Genomic DNA, 9,067 nt, shown 5'->3' on the forward strand with positions numbered 1-9,067 from the left:
TTGTTACCTATCCAACAATCCCCACATTAATGGGGAATGGTTATAACATAGGAATGTACAGACGAATGTGTACTTTACATGTAAGGATTAATTGTATCTGGATAAGTAGGTTTCCCTTTGAACTTTTCGTAGTAAACATATGTCGGATATACTCAATTAATCGGTAAATATAATATCTTTGAACCGTCGAGCTTTAGTGTATACCTATATCTATATCTTTATATGCAGGCAACATTGAGTGCTCAATCTCCAGATATAACAAGCTTTCTTGATGATTCTTAAGCATGATTCAGTGCATTTTGAGGCTTTTTGGAGACAAGTTGTTTCTTCGAGTGAAAATTGCATCTTTCATTTTGGTTTTTTAGACTATATAGTACTCTATAGTTTTTAATGTTTTAAAGTATTCTGAATGGCAAAGCTTAGTTAAATTTAAATCCTAAATAGTTTGACTTATAGTTAAAATATACTAGTTTCCGGTTGAGAGTAAATCTTATATTACCCATTAGGTATATATTTTAAAAAATCACTAAGGTTGTATTTGATATAAGAAAAAATATAAAATACTTTATCTTTAAAATATTATTATTCGTATGATTTTAAAAGTGTCATTTCGTAATTAATGATACAACGTAAAAGATATGATAGAGAAATACTGATTTTATGATGTTTTGAACGTTAATTAATATACATGACGACCGTTTGGAATAGTTAAAAATGAAGAATTAAATTATTATTTGAAGTTAAAATAACTCACGTTTCTTTTAATTTATTATAACATTTTTAAAAATATATATCTAAGTAAGTAAATATTGAAAAATAATTTCATCACGAAAATATTTTGCTTCATATTAAATCCCTAAAAAGAAAAGAAAAAAGAAAAAGAAAGAGACAAAACTATACCGTTATCTTGACTAAAAAACAAAGAAAATGTTCAAAATAATTATTGATATGATTACATTAATATGGATACTAACTTAGAAGGATGCTCATATACTGTCTCAGTCTCAGAGAAAGAAACCAATCCAAATTAGTGCTTCCTTCAACTAAAAAAGTTCACTAGACCTACAAAAATGGTGTTAAGTTTTTTTATTTCTTGAATCTCATTTTTCAAAGTAATGCTTTCTTATTATTTTTGATGAAACAACATTTTTAATGATAGAAAATTTAATGCCTCGGGCCACCGACATCATACGCTCTACTGAAATAGATTTCACGGAAAACCAGCTATATCCGATCTTGATTGGCCTTTCACCCCTAGCCACAAGTCATCCCTGTAATTTGCCACATATGTGAGTTCGGTCCTCCAAGGCCTGTTAGAGCTTTCTTCAACCTGCTCTTGGCTAGATCGATCGATTTTCGGGTCAAATATGTAAAATTAGGTCTTAGGCTTAACTCACACCCCAAAAGCTAGCTCAAAGGGAGGAGGATTGCCCAAGCCTTATAAGGAGTCCACCCATCTCATTAACCACCGATGTGGGACTTTTGTCATTCTTTAACACCCCACCTCACGCCCAGTGCTTAGCATCTGGTGCGTGGGCAATTTTTGATTTTGGGGACCCCAACATCGGGTGAGACGGGCCCTGCTCTGATACCATGTTCAAACTCACACAATAAACGTGAAGAATTGGAACAATGCTCATTGAGTCCACCCATCTCATTAACCACCGATGTGTTGTCATTCTTTAACAAATAGGAAGAACTAGAAGATTCCACCTCTGAAAAGCACCTACACCTAATGGCTTAAGTCGTTGTTCCCATTTCCTCGCTGACCCATCATGCAAAAGGTACGCCATTAGAGTGAGTGCGATTTACATAAAGTAAAGGCTCTAAGCTTCGCTCCTTCGATTGATTGTTCGCATCGGATCTCAGATTTAATCATGATATGATAAATCAAATTTTTGTATTATTGATTGATTATGATAAAGAATTTGTAAGTGAAATGATAGATTTACTCAAGTCTCACGAGTATAAAGGTAATATGCACTACTTCAAAAAATACATATAGTACTTAATTTTGTGTGATATGTTTTAGTTTTATATTAAATTTTACTGATATGATATTTGTTATCTTATTTTTTATTTTATTTTGTATCAATACAATTTTAAAGCTCATTAATTTATTAGATCTTTAATTTGTTTTTTTGGTTGTCATAACATTGTTTCTTTACTTGTATATGTTTTTTTACTACTAAATGCTTTTTTTGTGATTTCTTTTTTTAAGCTTGTTACGCTCCATTAATTCAGAGATCTATATGATTTTTAGTGATAGTAATAGTTTATATTAATTTTCTTATCATTTAATTTCAATTTTATAAGATATATCATCCTCTAAGAGGCGTAATCTATAGATCATTTTATCTACTTAATCAACTTACTTATATATGTATTTTACTCTTAATTTAATGGATTTTTTGTCATGCATCTATAAATATATTTATACATATAAATAAGTTTTACTTTTTTCTAGTATACTACTGTTATTTATTCTTTTAACTACACATGTCTAGAATTTTATTAGTTATTTTATAGTTAAATTTTTATGAGAAATAAATAATTTTTCAAGATGATTTTGTGTATAATTTTATTTTCGTGTTCTTTTTATTGATTTTTAAAATGCATTGATACAATTAGGACAGTTGATATGACTTCCTAAGGGATATCAATGCTTTCCAAAGGAAAGAAAAAAATTGATTTGATTATTGTCAATATGAATTCACTCGACTAGCTTTCATTTGAACTTTTGGGTCAAGTTGTAGTGTCAGATATAGTCTCAATTTGTAAGTATTTAATTTTACTCTTCATTTATGATATTAAATGTACTTTAAAAAATTAATTATCAAATATGTCTTTATTTTATTATCTCTAAATAATCCTTAGCTACATAGATTTTGTTGATAATATGTTAGTCATAAATTCTCTATTGTCAACTCTTACTTTTAGTGATAAGATAATATTTGTTCAGTAAGAAGACATATTGTTATAATAGATAAAAACCAAATTAACCGTATGTAATGTTTACAATATAATTTAATTTTAATGACTAGCTTTTTTAAAATAACAATGCAGGTGTTTGTGATGAATAAGATGCACGCTCAGCAAAGAAAATTTTTGAGAGTGGTGCTTATTTTTACCTGCAAAAGTCACTTCACCAAGAATTTGTGAAGTACATTTGGCTACTTGTATTGCAAAATAATACTCCCTCCATTCCATAATAACTTAAGCTTTAAGCCTTTTTTTATTACTCAAATCAATTTAAATTTTCAATTTTTAAGACTATTTCTAAAATATCCTTCCAATTTTACCCTTTAAGTTGGTATTGAAATTAATTATTATAATTAATGTTTAGTTAATTTGACAATAATTAATAAGGTAAAAATAAAAAATTATGTTCAATGTATTTTCTAACCTACTTTTCTTGAAGGGTGTGAAACACCTCATAGCTTAAATTATAATGGAATGGAGGGGGTATACAAAAGGGAAAGACTATGGATGTCATTGATAACAATAGCATTGTAGGAGACAATAAAGAACTAATGTTGGAATTCTACCCTCTTGAACTCTTCAAAGGAACACGTACTAACAACTAGTTTGTGTTTGCTTTAAAAACTTTAACAGTAATTAATTTGAACAGCACTTTGTATTATTTGTAAATTTCAAGTAATACAAAGATTACAACGCTTTAGCTCTCAAGGAATTATAAACTCTAATTCCTTCTACTCAAAGACAAAAAACTACTCCCTAGTTTTCTATCTTCTCAATGCTTTTCAAGTACTATAACTTGTCAAGCAAATCGACTACCTAGATTGTAAACAAGACTCTTGAATACAACCTTTACAACTTTTTCACTCAACTCGCAGCACTCAAAAGAATTTATAAAAAACTCTCTCAACCTTCTTGATCGTGTTTTTAAGTTCTCTCTTTGTAAGTGCGCAAATATTCTGATACAAATAGCTCCCTATTTATAAATCAGAAATTCAACCAATCCTTGTATAAATCAACTTGTATTTGTCTTCTACAAATCCTTGTTGACTTCTACTTGGATTAACCAATCCTTGTATAAATCAACTTGTATTTGTCTTCTACAAATCCTTGTTGACTTCTACTTGGACTTTAATCAAAACCTTCTTGTACTCAAATTTGTTTTCAGTAGTTTTCCTTAACCAAGTAAACTACTATAAACAAAAACGTACATATAAGTTTCTAAGCACAACTCGTATGCCGCCTGCTGCATTATTTCACTGGAACACGTTGCGTTACCTGTTCAATACAGTTTTGCCATTTTCAAAATCTCTAGATTAACAAATTCCCCCTTTTTGACTATAGCAAATAATCAGCTTGCATTTGAATAGGTACACAACATATATCAATCAACATATAGAACACTTTAAGTACACAACATATATCAATTAACATCTGCAGGCTGCTTCCCCCTTTTGCCATTAGCCAAAAATTGAAAACCAAAGTGCATAATAGAGTATCAAACATAGTCATTAGTGACATCAAGAGTTAGACATCAAATCAATATACATACAAAAATAGTAATGTCTACTTCAGTCTTAACTAGTCAAAAACAAAAATTATAAGACAATGCATATATGAAGGTTTGATTAAACAGAGGGTGCCATAGAGGTGGAAGAGTTTGAGGATCCCTTGGTTAGCAAATCCATGATACTTTGTAGATGCCCAGAATTCACTTCTCTTTCGTGATGCAATGCGGCCTGAGTCTGAGTGAGTTCTTCCTTAATGCAGTTCTCAGCAATCAATCCCTCACGTTCCAATTTATGAGCAATCTGAACCTGTTCCATTTCTACTGAGTGAGCCCTTTTTAATGCTTCCAACTCCTCTTCTACAGCAGTGAGAGAAGCCCTTAACCGTTGAGTTTTCACATCAACCCTTTTAGGCGTACCAGGCATGTTCATGTAATCCACCTTGCCCATGACATCAGAAATGGTTTGAATCTGCCACTTCTTTACAGGCACACCAAAATGTTCAAATACTTGTCCCAACCAAAATCCATAAGCCAAACCCCTTTTCTTTTTATCAAGCTTGGACAAACTATGTATATGACTCATTATTAGGATCGGCAAGTTTATTTGAGTCCTAGACAATAGTAAGTCCATAAGAGTAAGATCCAAGTAACATGCTTCAGTCCTTTTTTGCTTTCTTGGCAGAAGAATTTTATGAACTACATTAAACAACATCTGATGTAAAGGTAACATACATCCCTTGTCAACACTAGAATATTCAGATAGAGTAGGATCATTTGAGAATCACCTACATATGTCAAGTTGAGAGGTGTTACCCTCTAAAGGAGGCCAATCCTTCTTGACATAGTGACCCCATCCCCTGTTAGGTATCCTAAGTATTGAAGACAGAGTCTCAGCAGTAAGTGTAAAAGAAATACCACAGACAGTACTAGTAATTGACGACGCAGTTCCTGTTGCATTGATATAAAATTCTCTGGTTTCTACTCTACCCATTTTACGCCTAAAGGATCCTTGGAGCATCAGTTCTGTCCATCCTTGTTCTTGTAAAATGATTACTAACTCATCCATCTCACCACCCCCAAAACCAGAAATTACTCTCCCCCTAATCACACTCCTCTTCTTAAAGGCTAATACTCTTGCATGGTAATCACTATCATCTAAATCATGAAATTTTGATTTGGATGAAATTTTTTTCGTTTCTGACTATTCACTGTATCTGCTACAAAGTTTAAAGATGATGGAGACTTACGCTTTCTTGTGCGAATTTTCTTAGTCGACTGAGCCAAAATATCTGCTTCTCGAGTACGTTGTACAGATCTAGTTACTCGCATTGGTACCTTTGCCGGTAGAAAAGAGTGAGATTCTTCTTGAGTTTCAGGAAGAATCGTAGCAAGAGGTTTGCAAGAAGATGAACTTCGTTTGGAACAAGTTCTGATTTGGGAAAGCATTTCAAGCAAAGTGATATTTTCATCATCGGAACTATTTTCCCGGTCCTGTGACGAAAACATAAGTTCCCCCTACTTCGTGCACTCATATTTTCTTTCTCCAACCCTTGACTTCTCTCTTCCCCCTGAACTGATGCATCTTCCATAAGAGAACATCGAGTTACGCCGGTCAAATCAATGTAGAGAACAGCTGGTAGGGCGTGTAAGCTTTCTTGAGTATCAAAGGGAATTATGGCTAGTGAGAGGTTTGAGGACATGGCCATTTTTTTTCCAACAAACACAGTGTGGATTTTGGGATTTCAAGGGTTTGAGAGAGAATGAGAACAATCGGAGAGGAAAGAGAGAAAGGAACTGAGTTTTAAGAAGAATTATAGGGAAGTGTAAGGGTTTTATCGGAGAATGGGAACAGGTATGACTTGAAAGGTTTTTGCAGGTTTTGAATTGGCGGTTGTGATTTGTGATGATGATTTTTTTTTATTTAATTAAATAAAGGAACGGAATCCAATGCATTGGTCTTATAATTTTTAGTCTATCTTAGTTAAGGAGAGTAGACATACCTTTAAGCATGCAATTATGATTTTGAGAGTCCGATTCCTTCAGCTTCTAATTTCTTAGTTTATCTTCATCATTCCTAGCTCCAGCCTGTTCCTTTCAAAGTGTTCCCTTGCTAATGCCTTTGTAAAGATGTCCGCGATTTGTTCTTCCGTAGTACAAAAGTTCATAGAGATTAAACCTTTCTCCACATTGTCTCTAAGAAAGTGATGACGAATGTCAATGTGTTTAGTTCTCTTATGTTGTACCGGATTTTTTGCAATGTTGATTGCACTAGTATTATCGCAGAAAATTGGAACTTGTTTAATTTTGAGTCCGAAATCACTAAGTTGTTGCTTGATCCATAGAAGTTGAGCGCAACATGACGCAGCTGCTACGTACTCAGCCTCAGCAGTGGATAATGCAACTGAGTTTTGTTTCTTTGATCCCCATGAGATGAGACATGATCCTAGAAAGTGAGCCATTCCTGTAGTGCTTTTTCTATCACCCAAGTATCTTGCATAATCAGCATCCGCATACCCAACTAAATCAAAGTTGCTTCCTTTTGGGTACCAAAGTTAAATCAGAGGTTCCTTTTAGATATCTGAGAATTCTCTTGACTGCTTGAATATGTGATTCTTTAGGATTAGTTTGGAAGCGAGCACATAATCCCACACTAAACACAATATCAGGTCGACTAGCAGTAAGATACAAAAGTGAACCAATCATGCCTCTATAAAGTTTTTGTTCAACAGTAGAACCTGTTCCTTTAAGGTCTAACTTAGTGGCCGGGGCTATTGGAGTATCAATTTGTTTGGCATCGTCCATTTTAAACCTTTTAGGCAATTCTTTAACATATTTTTGTTGATTTGAAGCCCAAGGAAGTAGTTTAATTCACCCATCATACTCATTTCAAACTCATTGCTCATAAGATTTGCAAATTCTTTTGTGAGGCTCTTATTTGTTGCTCCAAATATAATATCGTTAACATAGATTTGCACGATCAGGAGACCTGTTTCTTTATTCTTGAAGAAGAGTGTATTGTCAATTTTTCCTCTTGAATATCCATGACTCAAAATAAATTTTGACAATCTATCGTACCATGCCCTTGGAGCTTGTTTTAACCCGTAGAGAGCTTTGTCAAGCTTATAGACATGATCAGGAAAGTCATTATTCTCGAAGCCAGGGGGTTGTTTAACAAAAACCTCTTCTTGTAATAGCCCATTTAAAAAAGCACTTTTGACATCCATCTGGTACAATGTGAACTCCATGTGAGATGCGAAAGCTATAAGCAATCTGATTGCTTCTATTCTTGCCACGGGTGCAAAAGTTTCATCATAATCTATCCCTTCTTCTTGATTATATCCTTGAACAACCAACCTAGCTTTGTTTCTGATTATGGTACCATGTTCATCTAACTTGTTCCTAAATACCCATTTAGTTCCAATTATAGTTCTGTTTGAGGGCTTAGGTACCAGATGCCATACTTTACTCCTTTCAAATTGATGTAATTCTTCTTCCATGGCTATAATCCAATCTGCATCTTGAAGGGCTTCACTTATTTTCTTTGGTTCTACCATGGATAGAAACGCATTATGAGCATAATGATTCTTCATTCCTGATCGGGTGGTAATTCCAGAAGAAAGATCAGTGAGCAGGTTTTCCAATGGGTGTGATCCTTGGTATTTGTACTCTTTTAGGGTAAGAGTTGATCTTTCCTTCTCTTGCTCTTCATTAACATCTGGTTGATTTTCATCAGTATCAACTCCTTCATAAGAATTCACTTGAGTTTCAGTTTCTTCGCTGTTTGTTGTGTCAGAGGAACCGGTTTCTTGGACCTGTTCCTGTTCAGAGACAGTATGTTCTTCAGCTGATGTGTTACTGACCAACACATCTTCATTAGACATAGTGTTGCTTTCATCGAAAATAACATGGACACTCTCTTCTACACACATGGTTCTTTTGTTGAGTACCCTATAAGCTTTACTATGTGTAGAATATCCAAGAAAGATTCCGTTGTCACTCCTAACATCAAATTTTCCAAGCAGATTTTTTCCATTGTTATGAATAAAGCACTTGCAACCAAATACTCTAAGATGAGAGATGTTGGGCTTTCTGCCTTTTAATAATTCATATGGAGTTTTTTCTAACAAGGGTCTGGTCATGCAACGATTTATGGTGTAGCAAGCAGTGTTTATAGCTTCTGCCCAGAATTGGTTTGCGATTTTACTTGCAATCATCATAGTTCTAGCCATTTCTTGAAGAGTTTTGTTCTTTCTCTCTACCACACCGTTTTGCTGAGGGGTTCTGGGGGCAGAGAAGTTATGATCAACTCCATGATAGTCACAATATTGGGCAAATTTTGAATTTTCAAATTCAGTTCCATGATCTGATCTGATTGCCTTTAATTGTTTCTCATATTTTCTTTGAATTTTTCTCATCAGTGAACAAAAAGCCTCAAAGGCATCATCTTTTGCTGCCAGGAATAGTGTCCAAGTGTACCTAGTGTAATCATCCACTAAGACAAACACATATCTTTTCCCCCCTCTACTTTGAACCCTCATTGGTCCACATAAATCCATGTGAATTAGTTCTAAGGAACAA

Source organism: Solanum pennellii, chromosome 7 (assembly GCF_001406875.1).
Source record: "Solanum pennellii chromosome 7, SPENNV200".
Lineage (NCBI taxonomy): Eukaryota > Viridiplantae > Streptophyta > Magnoliopsida > Solanales > Solanaceae > Solanum > Solanum pennellii.